At 38.6% G+C, this 15,760-nt stretch overlaps 1 protein-coding gene across 1 annotated transcript in view; it reads left to right on the forward strand.

The window, feature by feature from the left end:
- The window catches only part of RORB (RAR related orphan receptor B), a 204,125-nt gene that overhangs the window by 130,528 nt on the left and 57,837 nt on the right, over window positions 1–15,760 (forward strand). The gene's annotated exons all lie outside the window — the stretch shown is intronic.

Consider the following 15,760-nt stretch of genomic DNA (forward strand, 5'->3'; position numbering starts at 1 on the left):
GAATGATTCATTTCTGGAAATATTAACCCATGCAGTTTTACCTTTCTATGAACTTGAAATAATTTTTTAGAGATTATTTATTTAGAATATAAATTTAGAGATATTGAAAATTCTGAGTACACGAGATAAGTAAGTGGATTTGCAATCTGGAATATCAGTAATTGAAACACTGCACCAATTTGTAATTAAATTCTGTGTCACAAAGCTTTGTAATATTTGGTGGCAATCTATTTATTTCCTCATGACTTATGAAACAGCAATAGTCACTGATACAAATTAGAGGAAAAAAAGTGAAAACAGATTATATGTTGTTCATTTCTTTTGGCTTTTTCTATGATCCATGTACTTATATGGAAGGAACATGGAGCATTTAATATGAAACAGTGAGCCTTAGAAATCTTTTGCAATCTCTCCTTCAGCAGAATGAAATGCTGTTGCAACAGGAGGGAAATTATACACCAATTATTTATCAAATCAGGAAAAATTATGCCCTGAAACATCAAAGGGATGCATTTTATGAAATAATAGAGCTAAGGCTATCCTTACTCTTTTAGCATGCAAGACTGCCTCTGGAGGGTTTTCTAGTCATCAGAACTGCTGTGTGTCCAGTATTTTGGAATAAGAAATGAAGCTGACAAGAAATACCTTAAAAATAAGAAATATTTAACAGAGTGGCAAATTCTTAGGCATTCCACACACACTTCATATTTTCACTTAATGTTCTATATTTTTCCTTATTTTAATACACATTTGGAACGCACCTTAATGTTTGCCGACTTGTCAATTTCTCAACAACTGTATCACCCTCAAATTGATTTTCAAAGTAAAGCATATGTGACGTATCACAGGGTCCAAATACAATAAATGGAGAGAAACACAAGTGGACAAATTAATCTTTTCACTTCAAACATAAGTATGAGTGCATTATTTTAAATGATGTATTCATGAGTCATCTGCAACATGCCATTCAATTCCAATCCTCTTTTTTCACATATCAGACTGAATGAATGATTTCTGAGGTTAGGAGGAAGCTGAGATTTGTCTACATCTATTTCTAAAAAGCATTTGTTACTTTTAAAAATATTTGGGTAAATAAGAAACAGAATTTTTATTGTACACAGAGATGGTACCAAAAGAATACAACCCTTTCCATCCCTCTTTCCTTCATGCAGTTTCTCACCCTTTCTAAATGAAATGGAACAATCTAGGCCTTTAACTCTTCTTTCATTTAATCTTGCTAATGCAGTCTGTCAGGATTCCAATTTTGCAACAGCATAGGTGCAGTAGCCAGTAAGTAGAGTAGCACAAAGAATACTATTCTGTATTCAAGGTTTATATTTATTTGTATCCAAATGTCTGAAAATCAACTCAGAATAAAAACTGATGCAATTGGTGAGTTCAACCTTTTTTCTTCTTCCATTCCTTGGTAATATGAGGTGCTCACTTTAATATTAAATAGAAAATATTAATCATGTTGGGCCAAATATACCCCTGATATTGTGGAGGGGTGGAGTTTTACTCAGACTGTATATTGCCCACTGAGCTAAAAGATACCAAATTAAATCAGTTAGTTGGCAGATAGCCAGAAATGAAAACATTTTCAGGCTTTGCCACAGATGCAAATCCATGAAGTATTTCTGGTTAATCTTTAAAAACAAGCTAGGGTGAAATGAAATAAAAATGTAAAACTGAAAACGTACAGATAATGACTAAAGAGGAAAGTCAAGATGATTCTAGAAAAACTGTCAGCCTGAACTAACTTTTATTTTTTGTTTGTTGTTGTATTCCTGTGGCTCTGATAGTTTTGTTTTTTGGAAGTTTTGCTGTTTATATATGATATTGGATGGTTAATGCAGGGTATAGTCCAAATTCCAATGAAAGTCAGTGAAAGTTTTTCCATTAACTTCAATAGTATTTGTATATGATCCCAAGACAATGTGGGCCAGGTTTTGATCTCTGTTGCACTAGTAAATGCACTTAAATTACTGGAGTTATCCAGTGCAAATAAGACCAGAACCTAGTCCTCCAGTGACTCACATCCTTCCTCCCATACGTGAACTTGCAACAGAGGGCAAAATTAACTTTGCAAGTTCTTTTTCTAACAAAAAAGAAAAAAAGGCAGTTCATGTTTAAAGAAAGTTTTTGCTACTGATTCATGCACATTAATAAAATAAAGATGTGAACTATGCTCATAAATTCTTCCATCTAAACTTTTCATTCAGCATTGTAGTTAGTTATTTTGGCAAAGAGCCTAAAGCAGTAAAATATTAACATGAATAGCTGCATTAATTAATGACATTTCAGGATTGTAAAAGTACAGTATATTTAGCTTACTAAAATGTTTTTTAAGTTTCATCATACCCTGTGGTTCAAAAAAATACTGTAGTTAATCAAAGTACATAGTAGTAACAATTAACTGGGCCAAATTCTGCCCTGAGATATCTTACATAAGTCAGAAAGTTGCCAATTAGCAAAATATCATGAGTTGCATGTTAAATCATTTTTCAATATGGGAAAAGGCATCTTAGTTTCACTGAGATACTAGAAATACAAAGGGATGTCTACCAGAAAATGGGAGTGTGGCTAAATTAAGAGAAAAAGGTGATCTTATTGGAAGAGGGAGGGCAAGCCAGTGTGCTAAAAGGCCACTATTCTTCCCAGTGTCCAGACTTCCACTCCACTCACCAAGACCAGACACAGGTCCGTAGTACCTGATTTGCATTTCCTACTCGGTAGCCCATGAAGTGTTCTGTTAATATTCAAGGACTGGTATGTACAGCAAGGACTGGTATGTCCAGAAGACTCAGAGCAGACTGTTCTTCATAGGCTAATGTTGGCCCACTTATAGACTAAATAGTCTTTGGGTTTTTTTAATAAATAAAAGCAAATTCCCCTATAAAAATACTTCATTAATTTTCAGTTTGCTACAGTATGTAATATAACTATCAGAAAACACATGCCTTATTGAAACCTAAGCAATGAAACAAATGGAAATGATCAGTTAAGGTAATGTAGATAAAGATTTTAATACAGGCAATCCCCGGGTTACGTACAAGATAGGGACTGTAGGTTTGTTCTTAAGTTGAATTTGTATGTAAGTCGGAACTGGTACATATTGTAGGGGAAACTCTAGCCAAACATTTCTCCAGAGCTCAGTTTTATTCTCCCACACCTCACTTCCCTCAGTCCTTTATTCTCAAGCTGAGGTGTGTCTGCTGAGAAAAGCCGCTCCGCGTCTTCCTGGTCTGCTGGGGGGAGCGCTAGCTTCGCGTCTCACTGGTCTGCTGGGGGGAAGCAGCTAGTGCGGGGTTGCCTCACCCCGTTTGTAAGTAGGGATCCGATGTAAGTCGGATCCATGTAACCCGGGGACTGCCTGTACTCTTGTCATCCACATAAAATATATATGAGGGAATTTGCATTAGATATTTCAGGAATCTTTCTCATTTTTAATTAAATACAGTAGTGCAAATGCATTCTAATATTTTCTAATAAATATGGTATGGTATAGGTAATCAGTAGTATAAGGATATTGTGATGGTATTTTATGTATTATATGTTTTACATATTTTAATAACTATATAAAGATATGTACCTGATGTTTGTCAGTTTGGTGGTTTCAGCACTGCACCATAGGGCGAAATAAGATATACAATTTGAACTACGCAAATTGCGTATCTTATTTTTATGTTATTTCAAAATATCATATTTTGAAATTTGGCTCTGTCTACACAGCACTTATTTGAAATAAATCGCTATTCTGAAACATCCCTTACTCCTCATGAAATAGGGTTTACAGGGACAGCAGAATAGCAAGCCCATTATATTTGAAAATAACGGGTGTACTCAAAAGATTCAGAATAGCTATTTCAGGATACCTTCCGGTATTCCAAAATAGTACTACAGTATAGACATAGCCTTAGAGACAATAAATATGTTGTTTGTTTTTAATATATGGTGTAAATAATTCAATATTCTTCAATACGTGCAGAAAAAGAAAGAAACTATCAAATGTATAATTCAGGTAGCTTGGTGAAAGTCAGTTCAGAGTTACTTTATATACATCAGTGGTGTGTACGTTTAAGTCATTTTTAACTTAAATTTGTAAAACTTGAAAAGTGAAATGTTACCTTTGGTAACTATTAGAGATCAGAGTTAAGGCTGTTACACTTTATAAAAAGAATTTTCACATCTGCTTTTTAAAGGGAATTTATGAGGTGTAAAGGAATTAATGTCTTCACTTTAATAATTTCCACACCTTGTAATGTTTTGTTCCAAATGCTAACATTTTTATATGTATGTTTTTACAGCAACTTTAATCATAACAACCAGTGATCCTGGAACAATTTTTAAACTGTGGGTGCTGAAAGCATTTGAACCAAATTATTAGTCTATATACAATGGAAATCACTTCAAGTCAAGGGTGTTCTTGCATCCCCAGTATCTCTTATGATAACAAAGGTTTCTTTCTGGTCAGTGCTAGGTGTCAGATGTTTTAATCCAAGGCTCCCTTCTTCTTTCACTTCAAATATTGTGGGTGCAAAAAGGAGATGAAACTGAGGCTTTGTTAAAAATCAGTTCCCACCATGTATGAATAAATGCTCACATAAGGAGAATGATATGAGATATTATTGCAAACAATATGAGCAGCAAGTGTGACTTCCTTATGATAGAATAAGATATCTTTTCCATTTGAACTTTATTAGCAAATAGCTTTTCTGATTCCTGTATCACAATATTAATTTTTTAAAATTATTTCTAACAATTTATCACTTAATAAATTCAAGAAGCAAATACAGTTTAATTTTTAATTCTTCTCCACACATGGTATAATACATTCCTATAAAGGGGAATGGGAGTTTAGTCTCTGCATGATATTTATGCTTAATATGAAAGTTGTATGCTGATATTACGAAGAGAATACACTAGAGATAGTCCCAAGCCATAAAGTTCAGGTTCAAATATAAATTTCTCCAAAGTGTGAGTGTGTTTGGTTCTAGGGTTTAGATTTGCATGAATCACTAGAATGAACCTCTTAGATTCTAAACTGTTCTCAGTGGAGTGTGAAATAAAAATGAACCTTACAAGTACATTACTATTCCTGACATCTCTATAACCCAGAGATTACCGCAATATTTATCCTTCTTAGTAGTTGGAGTGATCGTATTGTTGTTGTTCAGAGAATAAACAGTTTAGAAGACCAGTTAAACAGGATTATACTAGAAGCATGTGGACCACAAGCTTTATTTAGTGGTATGATTCATAACTATTAAAGGTGCTTATTGTCAACTATTTTTCTTTAGAGGTCCTTACTTTGGTCTGTTGTCCTCTTCTCCCCTCAGAATTAGAAAGGGCACAGAATTATGTTTTCACGTGTTATGTAAAGGACATGAAACTTAGTGAGCTTGAGCAGGAAGACATTTTGCTCTGAGGACAGGAAGTTTATAAGCACACTCTAGCCTCTGTCCTATGGTGCATAGTTGGGAATGGAAGACTGCTCACAGAGAATGAGCTCAAGTAAGAGTAAGCATTAGATGTAACCTTCCATCCTCAGTGGAAATAATTCACAATGCTTACACACGTACTGTCTGCTCTCATACAAGCAATGGTTAAAATGGGTGAGGTGTGGATGGAGCATAAATGCCTGAAGAGACATGAGCTCAGGTGTGATTCTTGGTCTTTAAAAAAGGCCCTTCAGTATCTGTTGCTTGCTCTAGCCTTTCCTTTGCACTAGGCAGGAGTAATGTGATGGCTGCGTAGCAGCATGACTTTCATTAATGCAAAATCAGGTTTCCTTCTGCTCTCTATCTTGATAATTTCTATTTATTTTATATCCCTTCTCCTACAGGCAACACTCTGCATATATACTGTTGTAGGATCAAGTCCTTGAAGACCAAATAATGCAAAAAAACTCTCATCATTGTTCAACCCATCAAAAATCACATTTTTGCACCCATGTAATAGCTAAACCATTTACATTTACATTTTGAGTGTTATATGTGAATGACAAGCAGCTATCACAGGCAAAACGCTTTTGAGTATACTGGGAAAACAAAAATAAATATTTACAAGTAAAAGAATATGGTGGGCAGGCCAAAAATTTGCCCTACTCTTTTGCCCAATCTAATTGCAAAGTCTGTGTCATTCTTTCACTCCTCCTCCCCCCTCAAAGAAAGCTCCCAAATGTTTGCATGAATCTATTTTCTATTAAAAAAGAAATCAATACTAACAGACTGACCAATACTCATGAAGAGCTTTCTAAACAAATCACTGGGTGTGTGTGTGATGGAGTAGAACATGTGTGGGAGGGAAATGGATTTTGGTTTTAAGCTGCAAAGTGGTTGTTATATATTGAAACAGCGATGGGAGGGGGAATACTATAAAGAGCTTGACTCTATAAAACTGCAAATATACAGTATGTGCCTCCTAGAGAAGAGCTTTTCATTTGTAATATATTTTCCATATATGCTCTTATTGCTCTTGTAAGTACATATTTTTTGTGTGGTTCATTTTGTACATAGACAAGACATGGCTGTCACTGCTCAAACAGCCATCCTGACCAGCTTATGTAAACACTAGCTAAAGCTGCTGGAGATTATTTGCAGAACGTTGGATCTGATGAGCTCAAATATAAGATAGCCTGGGTAGTATAATATTTTGGATTACAATAGTAATCGCTTTAGGAAAAGTGTGCAGTGTCAGCAGTATGGTTGCTTGGGTCTGAGTGGGATGTGGGAGCTCTGCAATAATAATTCTGCATTTATTATGCAGCTAAATCTTTTCCTAATAGTAATGCTGAACATTTGTCCCTACTATTTCTAAGGCATGTGCATGGGGCACAGAATATGTCTTTTAAAATTGTGTTAAGTTACTATAATTTGAACACATTGAAGTAACTGAGACTGTTGATTTGGGTGCCTACCTTATATGGTGACTTGTTTTACATTAACACCTCCATTATATGTATAATTTGCAGACTATTATGTAAAAAGTATAAATGGGTTAAGAGATTTCACTAGGAATACCAGGCTGTGAAACAGCAAGCACCCTCCTGGAGAAGCTTAAGGAGTACGGTGCTTTGAATCACAGTTACTGTGCTCTCTGCCCCTCTGAATGCACCTCATCTCCTGTCCCCAGCCTCAAACTATCAGCTTTCTCAGGATGGAGTCATATGATTCTCCCATTCTCAGACCAGGCCTTATGCTGCAGTTGCCTGTTACTAAGGGAATGTCTACACTACAGAGTTTTTTCGGAAAAAAGGCCATTTTTCCAAAAAAACTTCAATTACGTCCGCACTGCAATCACATTCTTCCAAAAGAAAATTGAAAGACCAGAGGGTTTTTTTTCTGACATTGGTAATTCTCATCTACGAGGAAGAAGCCTTTTCCCAAAAGAGCTCTTTCAGAAAAAGGCGTGTGTGGACGGGGAAGAAGGAGTTCTTTCAAAAGAAGAGGAAAGAGGAAGAAGCACAGGTGCTCTGGTGACCACTCTGTCCATAGTAATCACAGCTGAAATGCGAGATAGTGTCCATTCAGTGTGGAGGCTCTCTTTCGGAAGAAGTTTTTCCAGAAGACCTCTTCCAGAAAAGTTTCTTCTGAAAGAAACCTGCAGTCTAGACATAGCCTAACCGTGATTACCTCAGCAGGTTCAATGCACATTTAGTATCTACAATTCCGTCCTTTGAGAGCAGCACACAGTGCCCAGGCATCCTTCTGAAAGCAAAGTATGGCTCATTTAGAACCAAAGTATTTCGGGGGGAGGGAGGGGATCTTAAAACGATAAGCAGTCCATATGAATGACTATTTTCCTCATGTTTACCATTCCCTGGAAGAAAAACAATGAGTAGCCCTGCAGCACCTTAAAGATTGACAAAATAGGTATAGTATCATGTGCTCTCAATGGCAAATCCTGAACACCCCTTCTGCCTCACACACTCCACCAGGACTTGCATTAGGGTCAGTCTGTGCCCCTGACAAACAGCATATTGACAATTCTCCCAAGCGTCGTTTTAACCATTATGGCTCCCTTTGCTCCCTCTGATACCGAGATAGAGAGGCAGCTCTGTGTGTGTGTGCTGGGGGCTCCCTGGAAGCTGATGCGCACGGGGAGCTGGCTTTTAAGCTGGCTCCCTACGCGCACCGGGGAGCCTGCCTGTAATTACAAATGTTAACCAATGAGTTAACCGTGTACACAGTTACACTTTCACATCCCCAGTAAAGTCCTGCTAAACTGACCACTGATTGTGCACTCGTTGACTCCCTTACTCCGCCAGAATAAGGGTAAGGGGAGTTGACAGGAGCATTTCTTCCATCAACCCATTGCAATGGAGATCCTGCAGCAAGTCATTCTAAAGTACGTTGACTCCAGCTAGGCTATTCATGTAGCTGGATTTGTTTACCTTAGCTTGACATTACTCCCCAGTGTAGACCAGTCCTAGCCACTGCCTTGTAATTGACCGAGTGTTTGTTGGAAAGGCTAAAGAGTTGTTTGTTGCCTTCCTGCTTGTTTTTCCAGTAGCTCCTTAGTAAAATCAAACCAGTATATCAGCATAGGGAAGCCCAATAATCCCATATAGTTATACAGTGACTAGCTCACTAAGTATGTCGTATACAGTATTTATGTCAGCTGCATGTCCATCATACGAATATATTAGAAACTCGAGGGGGGAGAGCTATTTATGTGTGGACATTTTGCCTCCCTCTATTCTTCATAGGGTGACCATCCATCCTGTTTTTACCGGGACAGTCCCTTATTTAAGGCCTCCTCCTTAAAAAAAATGGGCACATTGTCCCATATTTCCCCTGCAGAGGGTAAGGAAGGAGCTGCCAGTGCTCAGGGCTTCAGCTGCTGAAGCCCCAAGCACCGGCAGTTCACTCCCCCTCCCCACTCTGCATGCTGCAGGGGTGAACTTCATCCCTGTAGTGGGGCAGGGTGGGCGGGGAGCAGCCAGCGCTCAGAGCTTCAGCCACTGGAGCCCCAAGTGCTGAAGCCCTGAGCACCGGAGGCTCACTTCCCCCCATGGGCTGAAGCCTTCAGTGCCGGCAGGCCTCCCTCCCCCTTCGTGTCTCGTATTCCTCATACAGAAATATGGTCACCACAATTCTTCATGAAATAATAGGATGAAGTTTCTGCCCTCCGCTCATTTTTTCCTTTAATTTCACCTTCATTTTTGAATGTAAAGACAAATAAATCAACATTTCTTGGAAATGTAAATCTATTTAGTATTCTAACATTAGGATATGTCGAACAAGGTGCCGTAAACTACGGTAACATGCATAGTCTACATATTCATATGTAAGTTTTTGTGATGAAGTAAAGCAGGATAGTCCAGAGCTTTAATCCTACATAGTGACTATGTAAAAACAGCACCTCTTTATAAAACAGATTGGTACTTCATGTATAGCCAAACTCTTATCTGTTCACTTTAGTGACCAGCATCATTGTATTTTATCTATTCCCTCTTGTGCACTCTCATTAGAAGTGTTTGCTGGATTCCAGAGCAAACCAACTGAAAGCTGGCTGATTGCACAATTTGATAGCAATGGAGATGCAGTGATCTAAGGCCTTATTTGTAATGAAAAGTTTTAGTGATGATATTGCATAAGAAGAAGATAATTCTGTTCAACTGACAGAGCTCAAACTGAGTTTGTAGGACAGGCAGTTAGATAAAAACATGGTTTTTCACTTTAAAACTGAGTACATTTCAACTGAAACTAGAGGGACAATAAACATGGAAGTGCAATATGCCATTTCAGTAGTCACTAATCAAAGCAATACATGTTAAGGGTGATGGAAGTGCCTTGGAAGCATTGAAGTGGATGCCACTTAACTGATCTTTGTTCGTTAGCTCAACTGATTTTTCAAAGTGTGATCTCTGTGGTATCAACAAATCCACTAAGAGATATCTCCCCTTCAGACTGCATCTCTAGTGTACCACTTTCTTCTGATCCAACACAACATTGTAAAAGCTCTGAATATCCCCTTGAGACACACATTCCTTCCCCAACGAGTCCAAAGTGACCAGTTGGGAAGATTATAGTCCTTCCACTCTTGAATGAAAGTGAATTTCCTCTGATGTTAAGCAGCAATTGCATGAAATGGAATCTACTTGGTCTTGCACTTTCCTTCCAGATTGCACATGGGGTGTGTCTAGACTACATTCCTCCATCGATGGAGGCATGTAGATTAGACAGATAGGCAAAGAGAAATGAAGCCGTGATTTAAATAATCGCGGCTTCATTTAAATTTACATGGCTGCCGCGCTGAGCCAACAAACAGCTGATCAGCTATTTGTCGGCTCCGCGCGCTAGTCTGGACACACCACGCCGACCTGAAAGCCTTTTATCGACATCCCCCTTATGCCTCGTAGGATGAGGTTTACAGAGGATGTCGATAAAAGGCTTTCATTTCAATAGGGGAGCGTCCAGACTAGCGCCCAGAGCCGACAAACAGCTGATCAGCTGTTTGTCGGCTCAGCGCGGCAGCCATGTCAATTTAAATGAAGCCACGATTATTTAAATCACGGCTTCATTTCCCTTTTTTGAATACACAAATCTACATGCCTCCATCGACGGAGGCATGTAGTTTAGACGTACCCATGGACATACTTGCCCAGTCTTACGTTATGCAGAACTCCATTGCCTGCTAATTCTTTTTGTTGCAAAGACCAAGGAATATAGATTCTAGTGGTTATCAAAAGTATTGCATGAAGGACATCTGCTGACTCTTGCTTACATTTCAACATGAACTTTGTAAACTCTTTTCACACTGCATTTACCACTAATTCCAATCTGTTCAAAATGATTCTTACTTCTTCATTTTTAGGATATCTGGTTTGACTGTAACTAGTGAATGACATTTCTATTAGGAAGGGAATTAGCTCTGGCCTATTGAAGAAATGCCTATGCTGATTTAATATAGTTGCTTGTATTCCTTTGGCTGAGTGAGAAAGCTGTTTGTTAGTTGTGTGATGTGGTGTCTCCTTTGGACATATGATGAAAGATTTGGATTTTACTGAAGACTTGACATCTTGAGCTCAGAGGTAGCTGACTTCAACTACAGCTATACAGCACTTATTGTATCCATTTGGACAATGGGATTTTTTGTTTCCTTGTTTTCCACTCTGAGCATCTGTGAAACTAAGTAATTAAAGTTTGGCTTGAAGATAGTTAAAGAGCACATTTAAAGTATTTGGCATACAATTTATTCCCTTTTTAGGGGTTTTCTTTGAGCAACATATATTTACTCTCTTTGCTATTAGACCTTAAAATCTTATCTTCTACACACCATCTCCTTTTTTGGATTTTTTATTAGTTATTAAAATTTGTATTGTCAGCTCCCAATGACCATAGCCCTAGCTGTGCTAGATACGGTACAAAATGCATAACAAAAGAAGAGATCCTGCCCCAAAGAATTTACAATCCAAGAATAAATCAAGAAGTGAATACAACAAGCAAACGGGGTGAGCACAAACTAGCAATGAGATGATTATGATTAGTGTGACAAGCATCAGTCACAGCACACCAAGTGCCTAACCAATTTTGAATTTTTTAGGCATCTAACAGAGAACAGAGTTTCAAGGAGGGATCTGAAGGAAGATGATCTGGTAGCATTTATCTTTATGGGGTACACCTTCTTTGCAAATTTTCAAGCAAATGTTTTCACACTTTGATATAGATATAAATAGATATCCAGTTCATCTGATGAAGTGGGTTTTGCCCATGAAAGCTCATGATTCTATATATTTTGGTTAGTCTCTGAGATGCCACTGGACCATTCATTATTTTTAAAGTTACAGACTAACACCCCTATGATATAATATAAAATATGTTTACTGTGTCTAAATGGGAGATGGACATAATTTCCTGTATTGTTGAAAGTTGCCAGGAGTGGCAACTTTGCTATTAGTTTATTTTGAAGTTACATAATATAATGACTTCAGCATTCTGAAAGAAACTGAAAATACCCCCTTGATTAAAGGATACATTTGTTATGCTTATAAAGGGTTCAAGATGAAACAGCTCTTTTTGTAATCATTCTACAGAAAGAAAGCTAACGTGCTATTTCATCAACTGTCTTGTTGAGAGGAGGAGGAGGAAGGAGGGGGGAAATATACAAATCTAGAGCATTGAACAAAGATGCAATGTGAAGAAGGTGTAGGAGCTGCTGACAATCATTAAATCTGCAAAGGAAACCTGGTACACGGGGTGTTAATTACAGTAATTCAAGATGTTTCTGGGAATACAGCAGCTTCTTTTTCTTCTGGCCTGTACAATTAACGACTCAAGTTTTCTGTTATGAATCCTTAAATTGTCCCACTGTCTTATGAACAAAAGAGAAATGCCTAGGAGACAGCAGCAAAGCCTGCTTTTTCTGAACTCTTCTCTCTGCCACAGTGATGTTGCATTTTCCATGAGCTATCTTAGAAGCTGCAACAGCAATCTGCTGGAGCCTGTGTATTCACTATCACTCTAATCCACTAACCCAGGGATGGGCAACCTAGTCTAGCGAGTGTGCCGCAAGGTTGTTGTGACCAAGACGATCTCCTGGAATAGGGTAGTTTTGCTAACTGAGCTTGCGTAACTAGAATTTGCGGGGTGTGCCGATGGAACTGTAGCTGCGCTTTGATTGGATTCAGAGAGAGTACACGGCTCTCATAGTCAATGCTGTGTGCAGTCAGCACATACATGACTTCACATACCTTTGCTTTATATGCATGGTGCTATAGCAATACTGGTAGGGAAAAAAACTATGCAGACACAATCTGGCAACCCTGGGGTCAACTATAAACAAAATGTCTTGTGGGCCATATACAGAACCTCAGAGGACCACAGGTTGCCCATTATTTCACTAACCCCTCCCATGACAGTTTTTTCCTCCCTATGACTGGAGAAGTGTTAACTGGATATTTCATCTTGAATGGTCTCTTGAAATGTGTGTTGACTAATTACTAATTACGCTACATAATTTCTGTATTTAACTGTGACTCTCTGAATACCTTTCCCAGAGCTGAAGAAAAGCCCTGTGTAAGGGTTTGGCTACACTTACCAGATTAAAGCGCTTTAATGGAACAGTGTGCTTTAAAAAACACCTCAACGAGGGGCATCATGGCTCCCAGTGCTGGCAGCCTGTTTACACTGGCACTAGTAACAAATGCGTAGCTTGATGCAGCGAGTGTTTTGAAGATTCAAGCCATTTGATATCTTATCACGGACATAAAGTATCAAGTAGTAAATGTGTTTAAACTATTTTTTTTAATCCAGTTTTTATGATGATTATCATTCCACTGTTTTCACTTGCTAACTCTCACATTTTAAGTTTTGAGGATTACCGGTGCTTCCCATATTCCAGACTTTAGCTTCTGCCTGAGATCTAAATCTTCCTTTGAGTCCTGAAAATCCAAAACAGTCCATCCTTCCCGAAGACTTAGTTGTTTCCCTCTGCATGGTTCTTACCCTAGGGATCCACAAACAGTTATAGTACTTGAAATGCAGTCTCTCAAATGGCAGCACCTAGGAACCATTCTCAGGCTTTTTCTTCTCTGCCAAAAGGGTGTGGTTTTACCATGAAATAATTAGTGCGTAAGCCTTATGGAGGTATTGCACTACAGTTTTACTGTGAGATGAACTGAAAAATATCAGCTATGGGTTGAGGTATACGTTGACCCTCACCTAGCTATCTCACATTTGACTAAAATTTCAGTGCTTTGTCTCCGGAGGGATTCTACAGCATAATAGCTAATGCCCATTAATTATCCTACTGTAAAATCCCCATTACCATCTTTTATACAGTAAAGGCATAGCCTCAGTTATTTGGCCAAGCTAAGAATCATGGATGACCTGAGAAACAGAATTTACTTCTACAGTTTATCTGAACTTTCCCAGAGTTCATTGACACTTGCATCCAGGGATTTTGTTTTAGTTCATCTCTACCTGAAATATGACAAAAATTATATTAAACTCAGATTAATAATTAAAATACGAACTAGGTTAACCATAAATCCTCCACATGTTCTAAACAAGACAGTAATGAAGTAGTATAGCAGGACTATTTTACCTTGTGGGGAAGGTGTTAATTTCTTCTTGCTTCCTAACTTTATATGTGCTGACGTTGTCTTATGTGCTAGGTTGCTCAATAATTTAAACCCATGTAGAAGAATTGTATGAGTAAAATTTGCAGTAAAAATGCATTTGAAAATTTCTCTCTCTCAGACTGGAGTTCATGTGCACATGCAACTGTTCCATGCATGCCTAGATCATACTTTTATCATTCTGTCTTGCACTGGGGAAAAAAGAGAGCTATGGTGTCTCAAGAGCTTCTCAAGGAGACATTGATTGCACCTCAGGGGAGCACAGTCCTGTCCCAGAGTCCACAGTGGATATGAAAGTTTTATCATCCATCCATGAAGCTTCCTATCTCCTCTCTGTCCTCTGCCCTCTTTTGAAGACTGTCGTTTCACCTCCCTGAGAGAAGAGCTACAAGTTATGGCTCACTTTCTTTTGCAGGCCTCTTGTGAGCAAAAGGCAATTCTGCATTCCACTGTACCTGGAAAAAACTGAGCTATTTAAAAATGAATTCGTAATTGCTCGAAGCAATCACTTTGCAGTGAGAGATACACAGCACGCCCAAGGGGCTTTAAGGACAACCTTGTAGATGCATTCATCTGATTTTAGTCAAATTATAAAGGGAGCTACAACGATGATTGTAATGAGTCTCTGTTCTCTTGCCTGGGAACAATGATGACAAATACATTTTGGTACTAGATTATAAAGCCAGAACACTTTACAGCTTTTCCAGTAGCATCCATAGTATGGACACCTGTGTGTACATGTGTTTGTGCAATAGTTTGACAATTATGTTTTCATTCTCTACAACTAAGTGTATGCACCAGCAGTCATGGTACCTCAACGGGAAAGCATGATTTTTAAGGGAATGCACCTTAAGTTCCTCCTGAGCTCTTCCCTTTCTTCCTAATGTTACCAACCCTCCATAATTGGCCTGGAGTAAGGAATTAAAGATTCCTCTTTCATTAAAGATTATGTCATATGATTAAATCTCCAGGAATAGGTCCAACCACAATTGGCAACCCTATTTCCCCTCTTCCTCCATCATGGCTCACTTTATGTGCATGCTTGTTACTAAAAACCCTATTGTGCCATGAAGGCACTGACCCATATGCCCTTCCAGAGATTTGTGAAGTGCATAGGGCATGTTCCCCCTCTGCGTCCAGCCAGGCCCCAGTAGCAGATGCATCTTTGTGGTGGGAGGCAGGCATACAACCTTGCCTCCTCTCTTCCCTTCCCCACTCACTATGGGCTGGCAGCATGTACCTCACCAGGGAGCTAGGGAGAAGCAGCATTTTGCTCAAGAGGTCACATCCACAGTTCCACTGCCTTCATTAGAGCTATACTAATTTGTACTGACTGATGATGTGGCTCACAAAGTGGAAGGGCTATCAATATGCCTAGCTTTTTCATGCGAAGGAAGGGAAAGGAGGCTTCTTGCTCCCTCTTCCCAGTTCAACTGCCCAGAACCATGTACAGTCTATCCAGATGTGATAACGCAGTATAGACAGGCAAATTCATTCAAAGAATTCAGAGCTGGAGAATGAGGCAACTACTCTACCTCACACATAGGAAATGATAAGACAGAAAAAGAAAAAGCATCTGTAGGGAAAGCAAAATATATTTATAGACTCAGAAGTGTATATTGAATATTTACGTTGTAGAAGGGCCTAAACCAAAAAGCCTTACCTTCCAATTTT

Source organism: Pelodiscus sinensis, chromosome 6, assembly GCF_049634645.1.
Source record: "Pelodiscus sinensis isolate JC-2024 chromosome 6, ASM4963464v1, whole genome shotgun sequence".
Lineage (NCBI taxonomy): Eukaryota > Metazoa > Chordata > Testudines > Trionychidae > Pelodiscus > Pelodiscus sinensis.